Raw genomic sequence first — 20,024 nt, 5'->3', positions numbered from 1 at the left:
TGTTGCGAGAGAACTTCCTGAAGCAACATGTTACAGAAAGACCTCGAAGTCAAAGAGGATTATATCTGATTTTTGTGTAAAAGGGAGATTCAGTTAAATGTTGAGACTATTCTGCTTCAAGATAATGGCTGTGATCATGCTGTACTGACTTGGAAAGTTATATTCTGAGCTACAACGCAGAAAATTATATCCAACTGAGGAGAATATTAGGTTAGGTCCCATAATATCGGTTGTAAGATCGGAAGGATATTGGTAGTGCAGAAACAGTTATAAAACTACTGAAATCATGAAATATCGAAATGTATCTCCGCCCTTCGAAGAATAAATAAAGTACGAGTTAAATGTATGTGGAGTCTAAGTAAGCAAGATATTCAATAAAAAAAAGCTTATGTTGAAGGAATAAAAGAGGGCAGATATTTCATCGATAATTCAGCTGAACGTGGTAAGCCATTAACCAGGTTATATAAATTTAGTCTCCGAACTGGGAAGATTCCATTGGAGTGTAAAGAATGTTTGATAATCCTATTGCAGGAATGTTATGCAAAGAATGATGTGTCAATTTTAAGTTATAGGTATGTTAGGAATCATGGTGAAGAATTTGGAAAGGTCGGTCATATTTTGCAGAATTAAATAGATTCACAGTTAATCTAAACTTTGCAATGAAAAATATGGATTTACTCAGGAAAGGTCATCTTTGAGCAACTTGCTCACATATTCTAATATTATCGGCGGATTACACAATGAATACTTCATATTCCCTAGCCATTTTAATGATTTTCCAGTTCATAATACCCCACTTGGATTCAATCTATTTCAGTGCCTTTGTTGTGTGTATAAGGGGTTTCAATGAAAAATGAAATTCTCTTTTGGCAATTTGTAATAAGGCTTCATTTCGAATGTCTGTACTGAGTCACATCTAAATGTTCCTGTTTTCTTCTTGTAATCCTTATCAGTCTCATTAATTTAAGATCCAAGAAGAATTGACCAATGACAGATTCCTGCGATGCCTCACTGGTCACCTTATATCTTGCGTACTAATATTCCCATAGAAGGGCAGTTGCATATGCTATACGTCAAATGGGATTGGAAATGAGGATGGCTGATGACAGATATCAAAAAGTGGTGTATGGGAATATTAGTACGCAAGATATAAGGTGACCAGTGAGGCATCGCAGGAATCTGTCATTGGTCAATTCTTCTTGGAACTTAAATTAATGAGACTGATAAGGATTACAAGAAGGGAACATTTAGATGTGACTCAGTACAGACAATCGAATTGAAGCCTTATTACAAATTGCCAAAAGAAAATTTCGTTTTTCATTGAAACCCCTTATACACACAACAAAGGCACGGGAATAGATTAAATCCAAGTGGGGTACTATGAATTAGAAAATGCATTTTCTTAGCAAACAACAGTTACATCTGAACAGAAATTATGCGATAAATTTGGTCATGAGACCAGCTCGTATTTCTATTGTTTCCAGTTCACACCCCCTTCCAAAAAAATCCAATAGCAGTTATTTCAGGACTATCATTCTTATGCCAATTGCTTCCAAAATATAAGGAACAATCATTAAGAACTAAATCGATATGGTTGTTGAAAAGTATATAGGAACAGACCACTGTGGGTTTGCGAAAAATGAGGGAAGGAGAGAGGCATAAAGAGGAAGAGATGTGTAAGATAATGACCAAAAATTATATTTTGTCGAATTCCAACGCAGGAATAATTTATTCATGATCACAATAATCTAGACGTGGACGAATCAAGGCCTCATAAAGTGAGATAACTTTCTTATATCTGCTTGTTATTCCATTCTTCAATAATAACTAATTACACTGGTACCTTGGATTGCGAATAACTTGGTCTGCGAGTGTTTCGCAAGAAGAGCAAAAAATTTTAATAAATTTAACTTGATAAAGAAGCGACGTCTTGCAATACGAGTACTGTATTACCTATACGCTTTGTCTGCCGAGCGTCACCTGATCACAAGCCGCTAGGGATTGTGGGTAATCGTCTCGCATGCGTGGTCTCAGTCGTCATACTTCATTCGTACAGTCAACATTCGTGCTAGCGTTGTGACCACGTGTGTGTGCGTGAAGCATTTTTTATTTTGTGTCCAAATGTAGCGACTGTTCTTTATTAACTGTACTACGACAATGGCCCCAATGAAGAAAAGGGTTGAAAAGGAAGACAGTACGAAGAAGGAGATGATTACGGTGGAAGTTAAGAAAGAAATCATCGGGAAGCACGAACAAGGTATGCAAGTGGCCGCCATCGCAAGATTTTTATAAAAAGCCTACGTCTCAGTAGTCTAAGGAGGTGTGTAAAATGTGGAAAAAAGTGCAAAATTTTGTAGAAAAGCACCACCTGAGTAAGTCTGTGGCAGTGCGAGCGATGAATCTGTTTAACGACAATGCAATGTCATATTTCCGTGGAATCATCAAAAGGAGGCAAAAGCAAGTGTCATTGGATAGGTTCCCTGTTAAAGTCGCACAAAAAGAAAAAGAGTCAACAGATAGCAGTGATTTCGTTAGTGACAATGAAAGTCGCCTACCCAATACAATTACTGTAATATGTAATTGTAATGTAAGTAATAAATTCGATTACTTTATGTATTTTGTATTAATCATTTTATATGAATATTTTGGATATTTTTATATGAATTTTTATATGAATATATGAGTTTTGGAACGAATCATCTGAGTTTCTATTATTACTTGGGGAAATTCGCTTTGATATACGAGTGCTTTGGATTACGAGCATGTTTCCGGAACGAATTATGCTCGCAAACCAAGGTACCACTGTAATCCTATTAGCAATCTTGGTTACCTTAGCAATTCTGAACTTCAATCTATCTACCACCTCCAAATTTCTAGCCTCACCAATTTTCCAGGGAACAGTGTCAACAATGTGATACGAAGCTGTAATCATTTTTTATCTCAAAAATGTACCACTAGATTTTCCTGCATTAAACTGACACCCATTATCTTTTGCCCATACTGTTAGCATATTAAATCATTCTACAAACTCTCTAACATCATCTTGATCAATTGTTATTTTGCATCATCAGCAAACAACTGAATATTTCCCTTCCAATCATTTTCTATATTATTTATATAGATCATTTATATCATTTGGTCTGTTTGGCTGAGTGGTAAGCATATACGCTCTTCAGCAAAAAGGCTTCGGGTTCAATTCCCGCCGTGGGCATAAATGTGTGATTGTCTGCAAAAATAGTAATAGTAGTGGTGGTGGGCTGTAGATGGCGTTGATGTCGATGAAGATGATGACATTCGCGGTTCGTTGTAGTTGGTGGATTGAATGGTGGAGTAGATGCCCTTCCTCGATGACTCTTTGGATTCCCTGGAGGTGTCATGTAATAATAATAACCTTTTTCTAAAAGAGACCAGAAAAATACTGTCCAAATTAGACGCAAAAAGGTCTCATGATTCTGATGGCATTCCTCCAATTGTCCTGAAGATTTGTGCAACAAAACTGAATCCTATCCTATATCACATGTGTATACTCCCTTACTCCTCTGGTATCTATCCCATAGTCTGGGAATTCACATATCTTCAACCCATTCTTCCCAAGATGGGCGACATATCACTGTTATCTAACTCCCACTCTACACACCCACCACGGTACTGTCTAAAGTAATGGAAAAATCATTAATTCCTAACTCCCACAAAGTTGCACTAACTTGAATACACCCATCTAATAAATGACCACCAGTATGAATTTCGATTCTGCCGATCAACAGGAGATCTGCTCACATATGTCAGCCATCTCTGGACAAATGCCATAGAGAAGTGTTGCGAATCTCAAATGGTTGCACTTCATATCTCCAAAGTTTTGACCGGGTCTGGCACAAAGGCTTACTAAGCAGCCCTCCACTGTTTGGCCTGTCTCTCAAGACTTCTGTAATTAGATTGCCAGCTTTTTGTCTGGTTGCACATTGCGTGATGGTTTCATATTCTCTCATTATTCAACTAATGCCATGGTTCTATAAAGTTCTGTTCTCTCAACAACCCTCTTCCTTCTATATATAAATGACCTAATTCAGTTGAACTCCATTCAACCCAATATTCAGCTTTGCAGGTGATAGCACATTGCACTCCTCCTCTCATTTGATAAACCTTACCCTACACAACTCAGCTTAACCTGGAGAATGTCAACCACCACTGTCCTCATTTCTGATCTCCAAGTTATCATCCAATTGGGCTCAGATAACCTTGTCAATTTCAATTCCAGTAATACTTTTTTATTTCTCACAAAAAATAACCACTTTCTCCTATTATTATTTTTATCAACATTCAAATTTCCAGACAAGATGAGACTTCTCTTCTTGGAATTGCCCTGGTGTTAAGCTTCTCCTGGCATATTCACATCACAATCAATGCATCCTGAGCTTGTAAAATACTAGGATTACTCTTTCACTCAAGACTAGTTCAGCTCTAAACTGCTGGTAACCTTATAAAAATCATAACTCTGCCCAGCAATTGAATACTGCTCTCACATTTGAAGTGAGGTCACCTAAGAGCTCCTTCAAATAAATGACTCCATACGGAGGAGAGCAATTAGGCTTATTAAGAATCCAACTCACTCCTCCAACTTTCGTACAAACGTGTGGTTTCTGCAATATGTGTATTCTATAAATATTTCCATGGCAAATATTCATCTGAATAACATCAATAATTCCCCCACTTAATTCTAAGCCCATTGGATCATGTACAGCTGTTGCTCAAGATCCCTTCACAGTGCACCATGAAACCCACAGAACAAATTTCTTTTCCTCGTTCATCCCTGCTACTGATGTATTGTAGAACAGTCTTTCCCCTTGATGTGTTTCTCCCAAAAATACAATATGCAATCTTTTAAATCAAATGTAAACAGGTTCCTTCTTTGTCAACCTCCTACCTATATGCAGTGCGAATGTACTACAGGTTGATCAACCATCCACTCGTATATAAGCTCAACATAAAAAATAAACAAAAACGGCCAGGATTAGTAACAGTTCTCATCTGATCACTAAAGTTAAGCAAACGTCAGCCCAGTTCTACTAACTGGGTTGAGGTTAAGACTTGGGAGGATGACTACCTAGTGATCCTGGGTGCTGCTGGCATTAATTGTTAGAGGTTGCGTAGCTCAGTAGAAGCAGCATTTGCACTCTACGACACTTGACTGCTCAAAGAAAGACTTGGATTCAAATCTAGTCGCCGACTACCTTTTTCTAAACCTTTTTTTTTTTTACTGGTTCCCTGGTTTGTCGATCTCTGGCAAAGAAAAGCGAGTTTTTTTCTCCGGGAAACTCGAATTTTTCATAAACTCAAGAAAATCGACCGACGAACTCATATTATTTTCATCCATTAAAAATATTGCGTTAGGCAACACGAGATGGTGGCACTAGATAGCCATCTCTTCACTGCGTGCGGCTTAATTAGTGATAGCCTTGGTCCAACTATCTGTAATTAGCTAAAACGGCCCCGCCTGCTCCGTATATAGGAAAAAAAAAGACGTTATCTGTTTTTTATTTTCTTCTCACCTTTTAAATCACATGTAAACAAGTTTCTGCTTTTCCAACCCACTATACATATACGGTACTAATGTACTATAGGTTGATCAACCAAACTCGTGTGTGCTCACCATAAAAAAATGAATAAATTTAAATTGTTTAATTTATAAATTAATATAATTTTACTACAATTTTATAGAAAATACACCTCTCTGACACTTCGAGTTCCTTAGTACTGAATGAGAGTTTTTGCTCTCTTAAGGTTTCTGCGTGGTGTCAGAGGAGAATCAACCAGTTCGAAATAGCTGTGAGGCCAGTGAAACCTAATCAAAATGAACCAAGAGAAGGGGAATATATGGACGCTTGGGCAAGCGATCATGTATTCTATAAGGTCCACTCTAGGGCAACAGGTAAATGCCAGCGAGTTAATCCCCTAAGCTCTCTGGTCAACTTTTTTTACGAAACTTTCATAGTTTCTACATTCGACTTTGAAATAATACTGGCTTTAACTCAAATTAACTTAAATTAAGGGGATATTAAATCCCACATAGTTTTAAAACCGAATAAGAAACTCAAAGATTAGTTTAAGATTAATTTACTCAAAGATTAATTTAAGTAATGTTTTCATTGCCGAAATGAAGCTTATTAGCTCTTTATATTTAATTAACTGGCTTTAATATTCACTTGATTTATATAACATAATTTTAAATATGGAAAGCATGAAGGTCAAATGAACAATAGCTATTTCTCACGCGCCGGTTATATGAGAAGGATATATATATATATATATATATATATATATATATATATATATATATATATATATATATATATATATATATATATATATATATATATATATATATATATATATATATAATGTATGTATGTATGTATAAATCAGTGGCGTCGTGTGTCTATTTAGTTTGGTGTGCTGTCTTGTGGCTTATGTAACCCGCACTACAAAATTCACCTCAATTTGACCGTATCATTTGAATTTTTATTGACGTATGAAAGTTTTAAGAGTGCATAACGCATCAGCTCTCATCTTGAATGGTCTAATGCAGTCAGTCGCGTAGCTAAGGGGGCGCGGAGGCGAAGGTCCGCCCTGGGCGGCACTTTGAACCTTTTTGAACTTTTGTAGTTAATTCTAAAATACAATCTCAAGAACTCAGTTCCAAATATTGTAATACTACTGCTAATTTTCCTCACAATTGCTCTAAGTGTTGCTAGTTGTGAGAGGAGTTTTCTAAATAAAATTTGATTAAGAATTACCTACATTACTATGAAATAGACTTCGCCAATGTCATTGACGATTTTGCTAACAGAAAAGCTAGAAAAATAACATTTCAGAATGTTGAAATTAAAATTTTACTTCAAAAATAAACATAGCGTTTTAATTTATTTTCCTATACATCGCGTGGACTTTTTGTAGTATTTTTGGTGTGTATTGAGAGGGGCGGCAAACTCAGGGACCACCACGAACGGCAACAGATCTAGCTACGCCACTGGTTCAATGCAATTAATTAAGATATTAATTAATATAATTTTCATATGGAAAGTATAAAGTTGGCAAATACTACAGCGAGACACAGATAATTTGAATTTTCATACAATTTTTAAATACAGCCATATAATACGCACACAGAAATCGGAAAGAGTAATCACTTCGGAAATTATTATTTTGGCAGAAAACGGGACAATCAATACATCGTTCAACACTGTTTAATATCTTAAATATGAGGAAAAAGTTATAAATTATTTATGATATATATATATATATATTTTAAATACTTGTCTATGTCTGTATCAAACACACTTCATGCACGCAAAACAGATGAAACTCGGAAAACAAAAACAACAACTTATAATATAGTAAATGACAATGTTGAATTGGATTGCCGCAAACAATAACCAATCCCAGCCATTATCGACTTCTGGGACTTTTAAAACCACTGGACCATTAAGAATTTGATCCGCTGCACCATCTGTACGTCTGCTGAGAGGTGTCCCTTTTTAACTGCACACCCGAACTGTTAAAGCTATGATGTGACCTCTTCGTGAAGCATTAATATACGCGAAGCCAGGAAACAAATAGACGAGTCGTTAACAGGAATAAATGAAAAAATATAATATCGGTGATGTTGCTATTCTGTGCATGTGCACTGCACACCTGGAATATTTGCCCCTGATATTCATATATATATATATATATATATATATATATATATATATTTATATATATATATATATATATTATATATATATATATATATATATATATATATATATATATATATATATATATATATATATATATATATATATATATGCTTGGAGAGGAAAAAATGGCGTTTTGCCTAGTGCTCACACATATGATTCGCGATTCTGATATTTGATATAAAATGTGATTTAATGAACTCAACAAATATTTTTACTGGCAGTGAATAGTCCTACTGGTATAGTCAACCGGTTTGGTTCTTGAATAGGCTCATAAAAACTATTTCAGTAGGTAAGTTAACCTTTTTCGAAACAACGGCGATCCGCTAGGCTTACTGCCATCAGCATCGCCATTGTTTCATTGCATCAGTTATTATTTTAGAAACTATCTATTATCACAATACGCTAGAAATGGAAAGCATGTCCTGTTATCCAGAACAAAACGTGGGTCCAACCACAGACCTGTCGTACGAGGAACTCACCTTCAAACAGCTCCTGGCTATTTTTAAGCATATTGGAAATCGCTACACACAAAATGGCCAGGTAAGGTAGTAGTTCATGAAATCCAAGAAGTTGATACAGACGACGTTCAACTTCTTGAACTACTCCAAGACAACGCTACTGAAAAAACAACGGCTGAAGATCATTCCCGTACTGACCACACTGATTTTCAGGAGGTTCGCGCAAGCAAAAAGCGCAAAACTGCGACCTCCGAATCACCAATTATAGATGTCATGGAAGAAGATGGCTCTGCCCCAGACTCACCTACCTCCGCAAGGGAAAAGATCCCCCCGATTATCCTGCGTGAGAAGAACAAATGGATGACTCTAAATAACATAATGAACAACCTAAAGATCTCATATAACAATGCAAAGAATATCACAGATGGTGTAAAAATTCACCCTAAAACTGTCACAGACTATCGTAGGTTAGCAACAGAACTAAATTCCAGAGGAATTCAGTACCATACTTTTTCACTCGGTTCGGAAAAAAATCTCAAGGTCGTGATTAGAGGCGTACCTGAGGATGTCTCCACCGACGAAATCATCACAGACCTGCACTCGAGTGATTTACCACCAATCAAGGTCAGCAGGATGACCAGGAGGGACAAGACTCCAATGCCATTAGTGCTGATCGAGATCAGTCAAACCTATAAACACATATATGACTTGACAACCATCTGTGGATTGAAAATCTCGGTAGAACCGTTAAGGAAGAGGGCTTCTACTGGGCAATGCCATAGATGTCAAAAGTTTGGGCATGCCCAGAAAATGTGTAGGGCCGAATTTAAATGTTTGAAGTGTGGGGTTGGTCACCCAACGAACACCTGTTCTAAACCAAAATCTACCCCTGCCAATTGTGGCGGTCCTCACACATACAACTACAGAGGACGCTTGTACAATCCACGTAACAGGAAATCTGAAGAGGGAACATTCTCTCCTTCCATCAGTTCATCTACATCTGCGGCTACTTCACAGCCTCCTAAAGTTCAGAATAAAGACTCAGAAGCCCATCTGCTGAAAACTGAGGTCCCTTCAAAAACGACTCTAAATTGGCAGTCCAGGACATATGCGGATGTAACCCGTCCTAAACAGACATCTCTAGAACAGTCACATTCACGTCCAAATTTGACAGCTATCATTACCGCGTCCCTGGCAAATATGCTATTAGATTTCAGCAGATCTAATCCTTCACAAAGTTCTACTAACAGATTTCTAAAAGATACTCAAGTCATCATTTCAGCGCTCACTAATGAACGGTAAAAAATTAAAACCAGAAGCCCTAGAGATAATAGCCTGGAATGCAAACGGCTTAAGGAATAAGATCCTAGAACTCCAAAATTTTGCCCACAGACATCGGCCATATGTTCTATTAATAAATGAAACGCATCTAAGACCAGCGGACAATCCCAATATTTATGGATATCAGTCGTATAGAACTGACAGATCAACCCACAGAGGTGGAGGCATGGCAATTTTCATCAAGAATTTTATCTCTCATCACTCCATAAACATTCCTTCTACCTCCAATCTCGAGGTCATTGGCATCGAGATTCTCACGAGCTCAGTTGGCAAATTAAAAATTTTTGCAGCATACCATCCACCTCAAAAATCATTACTACCTTCTGATTTGAACACTATATTTGATACTAGAGAGCCTACCATTGTGGCAGGTGATTTAAATGCCAAGCATTCTACCTGGAATAGCCACTCCACTAACAAAAATGGACAGATACTACAGAACTATGTTGATTTCAACAACCTTGTAATAGGTCCTGCTGATCCCACCCATCACAACACTTAAGGTAGGGCTGATGTATTGGACATAGCCATACTGCAGCACATCAGACTCCAATACAATTTAATGACAATCAATGATTTATCATCAGATCATAATCCAATACGGTTAAAATTAGGAAATCTTGAAAAATTATCCCCACCCTCTCACTCATTTATTCCTTGGGAAATGCTCTCCAAGGTGCTTCCAAAATATATTGGTCCTGTTCCCATCATTAAGTCAAAAGAGGAAATTGATATAGCTGTCAAAAATCTAACAGAACAGATTACAGCAGCCTGTGCAGCAGTTACTACCCCTGCAACCACCCACAAATCCAACCACCTGCCTGAAGATACTATGAATCTGATTAGGGAAAAAAATAGGGCTAGAAAAAGATACCATAACACTAGGGCGCCACAAGATAAACGGATCTTAAATAGGTTAAACTCTGCAGTGAGAGATGCACTCGCAGCTCATAGAACTCAACTCTGGGAAGAAAAACTGACCTCCATCTCCACTGACAGCCACTCTGTATGGAATCTTATCCGAAAGATCAAGAACAAAAATAAACCTCTTCCCCTTTGCAAACAGATTCAGGTCTCATCCACACTGATGCTGATAAAGCTGAGGCAATAGATAATCACCTTGAAAATCAATGCAAACCCGCATACGATCACCTTGACATAAGTCATATCTACAAGATACACCGTAATGTCAGATATTCGCTCAAGTCTGCTCCCACACATTCTACTCAAATTACACCCACCTCACCTGCTGAAATATATGCTATTATTCAGAAATTCAAAAATAAAAAGGCTCCTGGACCCGACGGTATCTCCAACAAAGTTATAAAACTTCTACCTCGCAAAGCTATTGTTCATTTGGCAAACATAATCAACTCCATACTTCACTACAAGTATTTCCCTTCCTACTGGAAATTGGCATACATTGTTCCAATTCATAAACCTGGAAAGGATCCCACTTTGCCACAGAATTACAGACCAATCAGTCTCATCTCTAATCTCGGAAAAATTGCTGAGAAGGTAATTCTTACTAAGCTTCAAGATTCTGTACTCTGGTTAAACATCCTGCCTGAGGAGCAGTTTGGCTTCAGACGGTTGCATAGTACCACACAACAAATACACAGATTGGTGGAACATATCATTACAGGTTTTAACTGGCGTCAATGCACTGGGGCTGTTTTCCTAGAATTAGCCAGTGCATTTGACAAGGTTTGGCATTATGGCTTGCTATACAAGCTTATATCATCCGGTGTTCCAATCGGAATCATTCAACTCATCAAGACGTACCTCTGCGATAGACGCATGCAAGTGAGATTAAGTGGAGTAGTGTCCTCACAGAAACACATCTTGGCTGGAGTTCCACAAGGGTCCTTACTAGCACCAATCCTATTCTCCTTATACCTGCATGATATATACCACACAACCCATTATCTTCAATTAAAGCTCTTTACGCTGATGACACAACGATATTGGCCAGATCATTAAAGCCTCACTTAGCCATCAAGAAACTGCAAGAAAATCTACTGCAAATAGAACAATATTTTGCCAAATGGCGATTCCAGGTGAATCCTCAGAAGAGCGTAGCCGTCTTATTCTCTAGAAGATCAGTGCTTCCCAAAGAAGATATTCTCCTCCTTAACACAAAAATTCAGTGGAAAACAGAGATCAAGTATCTCGGTGTAGTAATGGACAGTAAACTGACTTTCAACTCCCATATCAAGACTCTCTGTGCAAACACATCAAAAACCATAGCCCAGCTCTATCCGCTAATAAACAGAAACAGTAAACTGAGCACCAGAATCAAACTTCTCATATACAAACTGATGGTTCGTCCAATACTCACCTATGCCTCACCGGCCTGGAGCCGTACTTCAAACTGAAATATCATTAAATTACAACGCATTCAGAACAAGTGTCTTACAATGATCCTGGGCGCTCCATGGTTCATCCGAACTGTCCAACTGCACCGCGACACGGAGGTCCCCTATATCTACACCTTCATGCAAACTATAGCAACCAAATTCTTTTCAAAAGCAACTGTGCATCCTAACAGACTGATCCAACTGGCCGCTGACTACGATGCAATGGACTATTCTAAGCACAAAAGACCTAAAGCCATCCTCAACCCCCTCACTGAGGATTAATCTCCTAGCCCACTCAGGGCGAGCAATATAGCTCATAAACTCTTTCTACTCACAGTCTCTATTAAGATAGCCGGGAATACGAAAAGCTTTTGCTTCACCCGTTAAGCCAGAAAGGTTACTAGTTACTAGTATATATATGCTTCGCGGTCAGGTTAGATTGTAATTGGCAAATACTAAAGTGAGACCCGGATAATTTGAATTTTGATATGATTTTTCAATATATCCATATAATAATCACACAGAAATCGGATAATCACTTGGGAAATTATTATTTTTCCGTATTGAATCATATAAAGGCTGAAATAACTCGTTTCAGTTATTTATGCACAAGTTCCAAATTCCAACTCATAGAATCCGCGAAAAAAGCTCTGGGAGAAAAAAAAACATTCAATAGATCGTCAACAGTTTCTCATTATATGGACAAAAAAAGATAAATTATTTATCGATAACTATATATTAAAAACCTGTTTATATTGCTTGTCCTATACAGATGTCTTAATCAATTCACAGTTACTCACGAAAAACAGATGAATCTCAAAAAACAAAACAGCAATTCATGACAAAGCATGACACAATGACCAATCACAGCCAATGATTTCTAGGTACTACTGGCTCAGAGCTCACCTTGCCTCAGCTTCGGAATGTTATAAAACCAATGGAAGAATTTGAGGTGCTGCGCCATTTAAACGCCTGTTCACAGTGATCAAAAGGTATCAGTATTAGTAACCGCACACCTGGACTATTGACGCGAAAGTAACACAATGTATACAAGTTCAAATTTGTACTTCTAAAGCATTAGTATGCTGTGTTTAGTTTTAGGAATTACACGTAGCCAGAAAACAATTAGGGGAGTCTAACATGAATAAATGCAAAACTATATCAGCGACATTACTATTCCGTGGGTATGAACTACACACATAACACATCCTGAATATACGCCCATGATTGCTGACGAGTCCACTGAACGAGGACTTGAAAAAGAAATTCAGCTTGTTTAGTTCTGAAGGTAAGCGGCCAAGACAATTTAAACTTAACTTCATGAATATTAATAGACATGTAGGCATCACCAGTGGCCTTGAATGACGTCTCGCAAAAGTCTAAGATAATTTTTATAGATTTCAGGGGAGGACAAGTTAAGCAATGAACTGCTGGAATATGATGCTATGAATATACAGGGTGTTTCAAAAGGAATATCCCGATTTGAATATTGTATATCTCTGCAACCACGTACCACAAATGAATGCGACTTGTACCATGTGAACGGCCTTGGCCCAGAGTTTGAGATGACGACCGCTGTCATGAAAACGTACCACATTTTCATTATTAAATATAATTATTTGAAATCGGGTCATTCTTTTTGAAATACCCTGTATATTTCTGTATGAAATCGTGATTTCCGAAGAATATTTCACTACCAGGGTGTTCTGAAAAGTTCTCGGCTTCGACCATACATATCAAACACTATCGGCAACATTTTTTTTTCTAAGTTGGTACATCTGTCATGAGCATCCATGTGAAATTGTAAGTATTCTCTCAAGTAGTTTGTTTTATACAGTTGTCTGAAGCAAAAGTGTCGTCTGTATCCCTTGAAATGGATAAAATTGAGTATCGTGCGGTTATAAAATTCTTCGTAAAAGGTTTAACGCCAAAAGAAATTGATCCAAACTGTTCATAAAAGTTTATTGGCAGTCATCTACTTCGTTTTCGACAATTAAGAAATGGTCTGCCGAGTTTAAATGTGGCCGTACCAACCTTGAAGATGATCCACGTGAAGGACGTCCAAAAAGTGTAAAAACACCAGAAACCTTGAAGAAGTGCACGATATGGCATTGGATGACTAGCGAGTCAAAGTGCATGAAATTGCTGAGACTATTGGCATTTCAAAAGAACGTGCAGGATATATTTTCATGAAGAATTGCAAATGAAAAGGCTTTGCTCAAGATGGGTGCAGTGCTTGCTCACAGCAGATCAAAAACACACTCCCATGAAAATTTCTGAACAGTGCTTGGAGCGTTTTAACAAGAATAAAACTGACTTTGTGCCTCGATTTATTACTGTGGACGAGACTTGGATACACCATTACACACCAGAATTCAAACAGCAGTCAAAATAGTGGATAGAAGTCGGTTGTTCAGCACCAAAGACAAAGTCGGTTCCAGGAATGGTCATGGCATCAATGTTTTGGGATGCTAAAGGCATTTTGTTTATTAATTATCTTGAAAAGGGTAAAACAATAACCAGGGAAAAGGTTTAAAATAGGTATACTGCGAGTAGACATATCGATACAAAATTAATAACGGAAAAAACTCACGTACAAAGATTATTTAATAGTATAATTTTCGCCTGTGTGTCACGGGCATCTTCATTACATTAAGATCAAATTACACAATAACTGACAATTCCAAAAAGCACCACCTAAGTAGCTGGTGTAAGATAACTAAAAAGGTCAATAACTTTCCTTAAAAAAAATCAGTATAATAAAACGTTAGGAAAGATTAGCTGATTAATAACGTACTATCTCCCATAAAGGGGACAGACGTAAGCCGTCGGATCTGTTTAAGTTAGGAGAATATATAACTTCTTCCTTTCTATCTAATGGTTATAAGAATTGCTTCATTAAAAGAACTTTGAGTAGTTTTTGTCTTCCTCTTCAAAACAGAAGAAATAACGTGCATTACATACAAGGCATCAGTGAACGGGAAGATCTGCCTCTATTCGGCTAGAAGAACACCAATCTTATACTGAATACTTTAAACCCGAAAAGTCTGGACTTGCAGAACATGCCATCATCACTAGACACAGAGTTCATTGGAGAAAGACAAGAGTTCTTCACAAAAGTCAGTTTCTCATGGAACGCCTTTATAAAGAAACATGTGAAACTCTGCTTCATTCTCCTAACTTAAACAGATCCGACGGCTTATGTCTATCCCCTTTATGGGAGATAGTACTTTACATATCATCTAATCTTTCCTAACTTTTTATTGTATTAATTTTTTTATTTATTTTATTTTATTTTTTTTTAGGAAAGTTATTGACCTCTTCAGTTATCTTACATCAGCTACTTAGGTGACGCTTTTGGAATTGTCAGTTATTGTTTAATTTGAGCTCAATGTTTAATTTAAGCGCCTCCGTAGCGCAATTGGAAGAACGACGGTACATTACGCCCTTCGATTGGAATAGGCCTAAGTTCGATTCTCGTCGCGACGGGAGGAATCTTTATCTGGTCGATTTCAATCGATGGTGAGTTAGCCGATCTCATACGGAGGTAGCAGGGTTTTTTCTCCCGGAAACTCGGGTTTTTCATCCCGCATACATACAAATCGGCCCTTCAGAACACACGCAATTTACAGACAAAATTAATAGTTGTGGTGGTGTTGGAGGTGGGCGGTAGATGGCGTTGATTCGTAGTAGAGGTAAGGTGTAGAGACAGTTGAAGATGTCCTCCCGCGATGAGTCTTCGGACTCCTTGGAGGTATCAGGAATAATAATAATAATAATAATAATGTACTGAAGATGCCTGTGACACACAGGCGAAAATTATACTATTAAATAATCTTTGTATATGAGTTTTTTCCGTTATTAATTTTGTATCAATTACCAGGGAATGTTATTCCGATCTTTTAACCAGACAACCAAACTAGACGAACAAATTCGTGAGAAAACACCCGGTTTGCAGAATAAAAAAATCATCTTTCATCAGGACAATGCACCTACCCAAAAGTGTTTTGGCAATGGTAATATTTAGGGATCTGCACTATGAATTGCTGGAACATCCACCCTATTCCTCAGATTTCGTTCCTTCTGACTTCTATCTCTTCGAAAACGGCAACTCTTCCTAGCTGGTCAGCGTTTCCCTTCGAATGAAGATGTGATTGCAGCTGTAGAGGGGTATTTTACAGATCTTACTGAGAACCACTATAGAGACAGGCTAATGGTGCTGTTGCATCGCTGGAATAAATGTATCAGTCTTAAGGGAGATTATGTTGAAAACTAAAAATAATTTTGAAATTATCAATTTGTTTTTCATTGCTAGGCCGAGATCTTTGCAGACCACCCTCGTAAATTGCTTGGTAAAAATTGTCTGATGTTTCTGGATGGAAGACTCTATTAGCCTGTGACAACAATCAACTAACATGGGATCTGGTAATCTGGGAAGGACATTTAGGCAGAGAAAAATGGCCTAAAGAAATTCACCACAGTAGTCAACTAACAGCCAGCCTGGTTGGCCTACTGGTTAGCATAATCGCTCTCCAGCTAAAATGCTGCAGCTTCGAATGTATTGGACGAGGTCATGGGCATGGATGTTTATGATTGTCTGTGAAAACACTAATGTTGTTAGTCGGGAGTAGATGGCGTTGTTGTAGGTAATGAACGTAGTTTTAGTTGGTATATTGAGTGGTGGAAATGGAGAGTTATGGAGTAGGTTCCCTCCCTCAATTAGTCTTTGGACTCCCTGGAGGTACAATGTAGTAATAATAATAAAATTGAACTCATAAAGATAATTTTTTTCCTGCCAGACAAGCTAGCTAAAGACTATCCTTTCTTTTGTACTGCATGCAATGAAAAGAGGAAGAAAAGCATCTCGTATCTAACAGTAACAGTAGACCATTTTTGTCCTATATATACTACCACAATATATTATTGTCTGAAACAGTGTGGCGTCTATGCAATATATTTTGTGTTCAAGGAACAAAAGTAGTTTGCTGGAGGAAAAATCAGCATCAAAGAAATCAATTTTACTAATGAACCGATCTAAGAAACGGCATCAAAGAATTTTTATACTTGGGGATTGGAACTGAACTTAAGACAGTCATTGTTGGTCCTGGGGAAGCATATATATATATAGTTAGTTATTCATATATCTTCCAACTTTACTCAATTCATACATCTATCCTTACTCAACTAGCCTCCAGAATGATCTCCTGATCTCAACCATACTGAACATCTGTGGGATTAAATGGAGTATTGGACGAGGTCAAGGAATATCCACTCCACAATGGTAGATGATCTCACTATATGTCTATCTACAGAAACAATGGTCTAAAATTCTGATCGATCGCTAGCGTACGCTTGAGGAAAATATGCCGCATGGCCTAGATGGTGAACGTGCCACCTCTGGCACGTCAACAATTTGCACGTGATATCCTTTTACACGCTTATAAATTATCCAACGTTTCTTTTTTAATTGTTACAATACGACAAGTTAAATTTTGTTTTACCCGAAAGAAACTAACCAAGCACAAAGCCTACTGTAGAAACAAGACCCATCCACTCAAAACTACAGCTGATATTAAGAACTTCTAGCCAGTGGCATAATGACATGACTCAGCTGATAAAAAACAACCGTGTTTAGTCGCAAAAATCTTTCATTATTTAAAACCTTATTAACTCGAGTTTATTATCTTTTGTATTTTTAGCATATGAAAAGTCACCAGCTGCAACTTTGTCAAAACAGGCTTTTAAACATATTAAGAGTAACATGGCAGTCGTACGTCATATCTGCTGGGCATTCTTCCTTCAGTGGACAATGAACAAATACAATTTTTTTTTGCGTCAGTCGAGTCATTGTAGATCAGGGTTTCTCAAGTGCTGAGCCCTAGCATCAATTAAAGCCGGTCGCGAGAGGTTCTTCTGAAATTTGTCATTTGTTTTTTAAGTATTTTTCACAAATAAATATTTTATAGTGGAAATATTAAAAAAATCAGCTAACGCCTTTATTCCTGTCTATAGGCAGTAAGTAGGCAAGGCCGTTTAGCCCTATCTTTTAGAGACTGAGTGGGCAGTTCAATCTCCACTGGTACCCAATCAGAGATAGCTGGCCCAAGGCTGTCACTAATTAAGCGGCGCACAGTGAAGAGAAAGGACTCAACAAGTGCCGCCATCTCGTGGAAATATTCTGAAGAGAATAATATTCATGAATGTATCAAAAAGCTCAGATCCAGAACGCCTAAATAACATCTATGTAAGAAATGTCAGTGACGAAGCCACGTATTTTTAAACATGGAAGTATCCATGAGTGATAGGGAATTTTCAGACATCGAAATCTTTCAACATTCGGAGGTTCGTTGGCTGTGCTGCGGTGAAATTCTCGAGAGGTTATATGAACTCTGAATGGAAGTTTATCTGTTTCTAATTGATAAGAAAAGTGACGGTCCCATTATTTCCAGGATAAGAAATAGGTAGCCAGCTGGCATATATATATATGAAAATAAGACTTAAATAAAAGAGCCAATGGGCTTCACTTCGGAGATGTAACCTTATTTAAATGAAGGGTATATTAAATCCCAGATTCGGCATTAAACTCTTTGATTCCGATCTTTGAGTTTTTTATTCGGCTTCGAAATAATGTGGGATTTAATATCCCCTTCTTTTAAATATAATGAAAATAAGACTTTTATTAACTTAGTAAACAATTTCTGGAGTCACACGCATGAGACTGTGTAGCTCAGTAGAAGTGGCGTTTGCACTCTACAGTGCTTGACTGCACGACGAAAGGATTTGGTGGTTCAAATCTAGTCACCGACTAGAGGAAATTTTTCTAAGCCTTTTTTCGACCAGTTCCCGAGTTAGTCGATCTCTGGCACAGGATAGCGGATTTTTTCTCCCGGAAGCTCGGGTTTTTCGTCCCGTAAACTCAAGAAAATCGACCGTCGAACCCACACTATTTTCAGACATTAAAAATATTGTGTTAGGGACCACGAGATGGCGGCACTAGCTTGCCGCCTTCTTCACTGCATACTGATAAATCAGTGATAGCCTTGGGCCAGCTATCTCTATGATTGGCTACCAGTGGAGATTGAACTGCTCACTGTCTCCAAAAAGTTAGATAGGGTAAACGGCCCCGCCTACTCCCTATATGGGAACAAATAGGCGTTAGCTGATTTTTTTTTTTTTTGATTATACAATTTACTAACGTTGTCAATGTGAAGGGTGTGCTTCGTGACTCTTGACAAGATTAGAAATGTTCAGTTCAAAATTAGTAAGTTTCAGCCTTAAATCGCCACGGAATTCTATATATAGCTTCTTTGTTTTGTAAAAATGGAATTAACATGACTGTAACCAGCTTCAATCATGTACGCACAGGCTGGGCAGGAACCACTGACATCCGCTTATAGGTAAATACGTCATTTTGGCCTACTTGATTGGCCTCTGTAACTATTCTCATGACCTTGCTCCATCTTACCAGTCCTTGATTCACTCTTAATTGCGTTGTCATCATTCAGGATGGAGGTAATCCAAGTTAGCCGAATTAAATATTACCCATACAATGATGTCTTATATTTTTCTATTGACCCTTGGTTTAATGTATATGAACTTTAAAAAAATTTCCGTAAGCGTCGGACGGCGCGTAACCTATTCACTCAAGTATTTGCTAAAATAAAGAACCAAAAGGCTTTACTTCGGCGATGCAAAATTATATAAATTAAGTGGATATTAAGAAAGGCATTTACGAGTAAGTTTGTTGGGACTGGGCCCTCGTGTTATAGAAAAAGAATTGAGAAACACTGATCCTTAGGATTGCCGGACTCTTCCCTTCTTTAATCGAATGTGCATTCATTATGCATTTTGCGCCGCGCATCTGCCAGTAGGCAGAAATAAGCAGTGGCAAGTGTATTATTGTTGCATATGTGCACTGTTTTGTTTTGCTGTAAGTGTGAATTATAAAGATAATTTAATTTAGGCATATAATATAATAAAATGTTGATTTTTTGAAACTATATAAAAAAAAAAGGCATTCGATTTAAGTTTTGAATTATTTTGTTACAGTTCTACTTAACATGGCTGGTGAAAAAGAAAAAAAAAGATCGCAATCAAGCAGCAGAGTTCCAAAGTTGGACTGAAGA

The sequence above is a fragment of the Typopeltis vanoorti genome, chromosome 5 (assembly GCF_054136105.1).
Source record: "Typopeltis vanoorti isolate ZY-2024b chromosome 5, IOZ_Tvanoo_1.0, whole genome shotgun sequence".
Classification (NCBI taxonomy): domain Eukaryota; kingdom Metazoa; phylum Arthropoda; class Arachnida; order Uropygi; family Thelyphonidae; genus Typopeltis; species Typopeltis vanoorti.
This window is presented reverse-complemented; position numbering follows the sequence as displayed.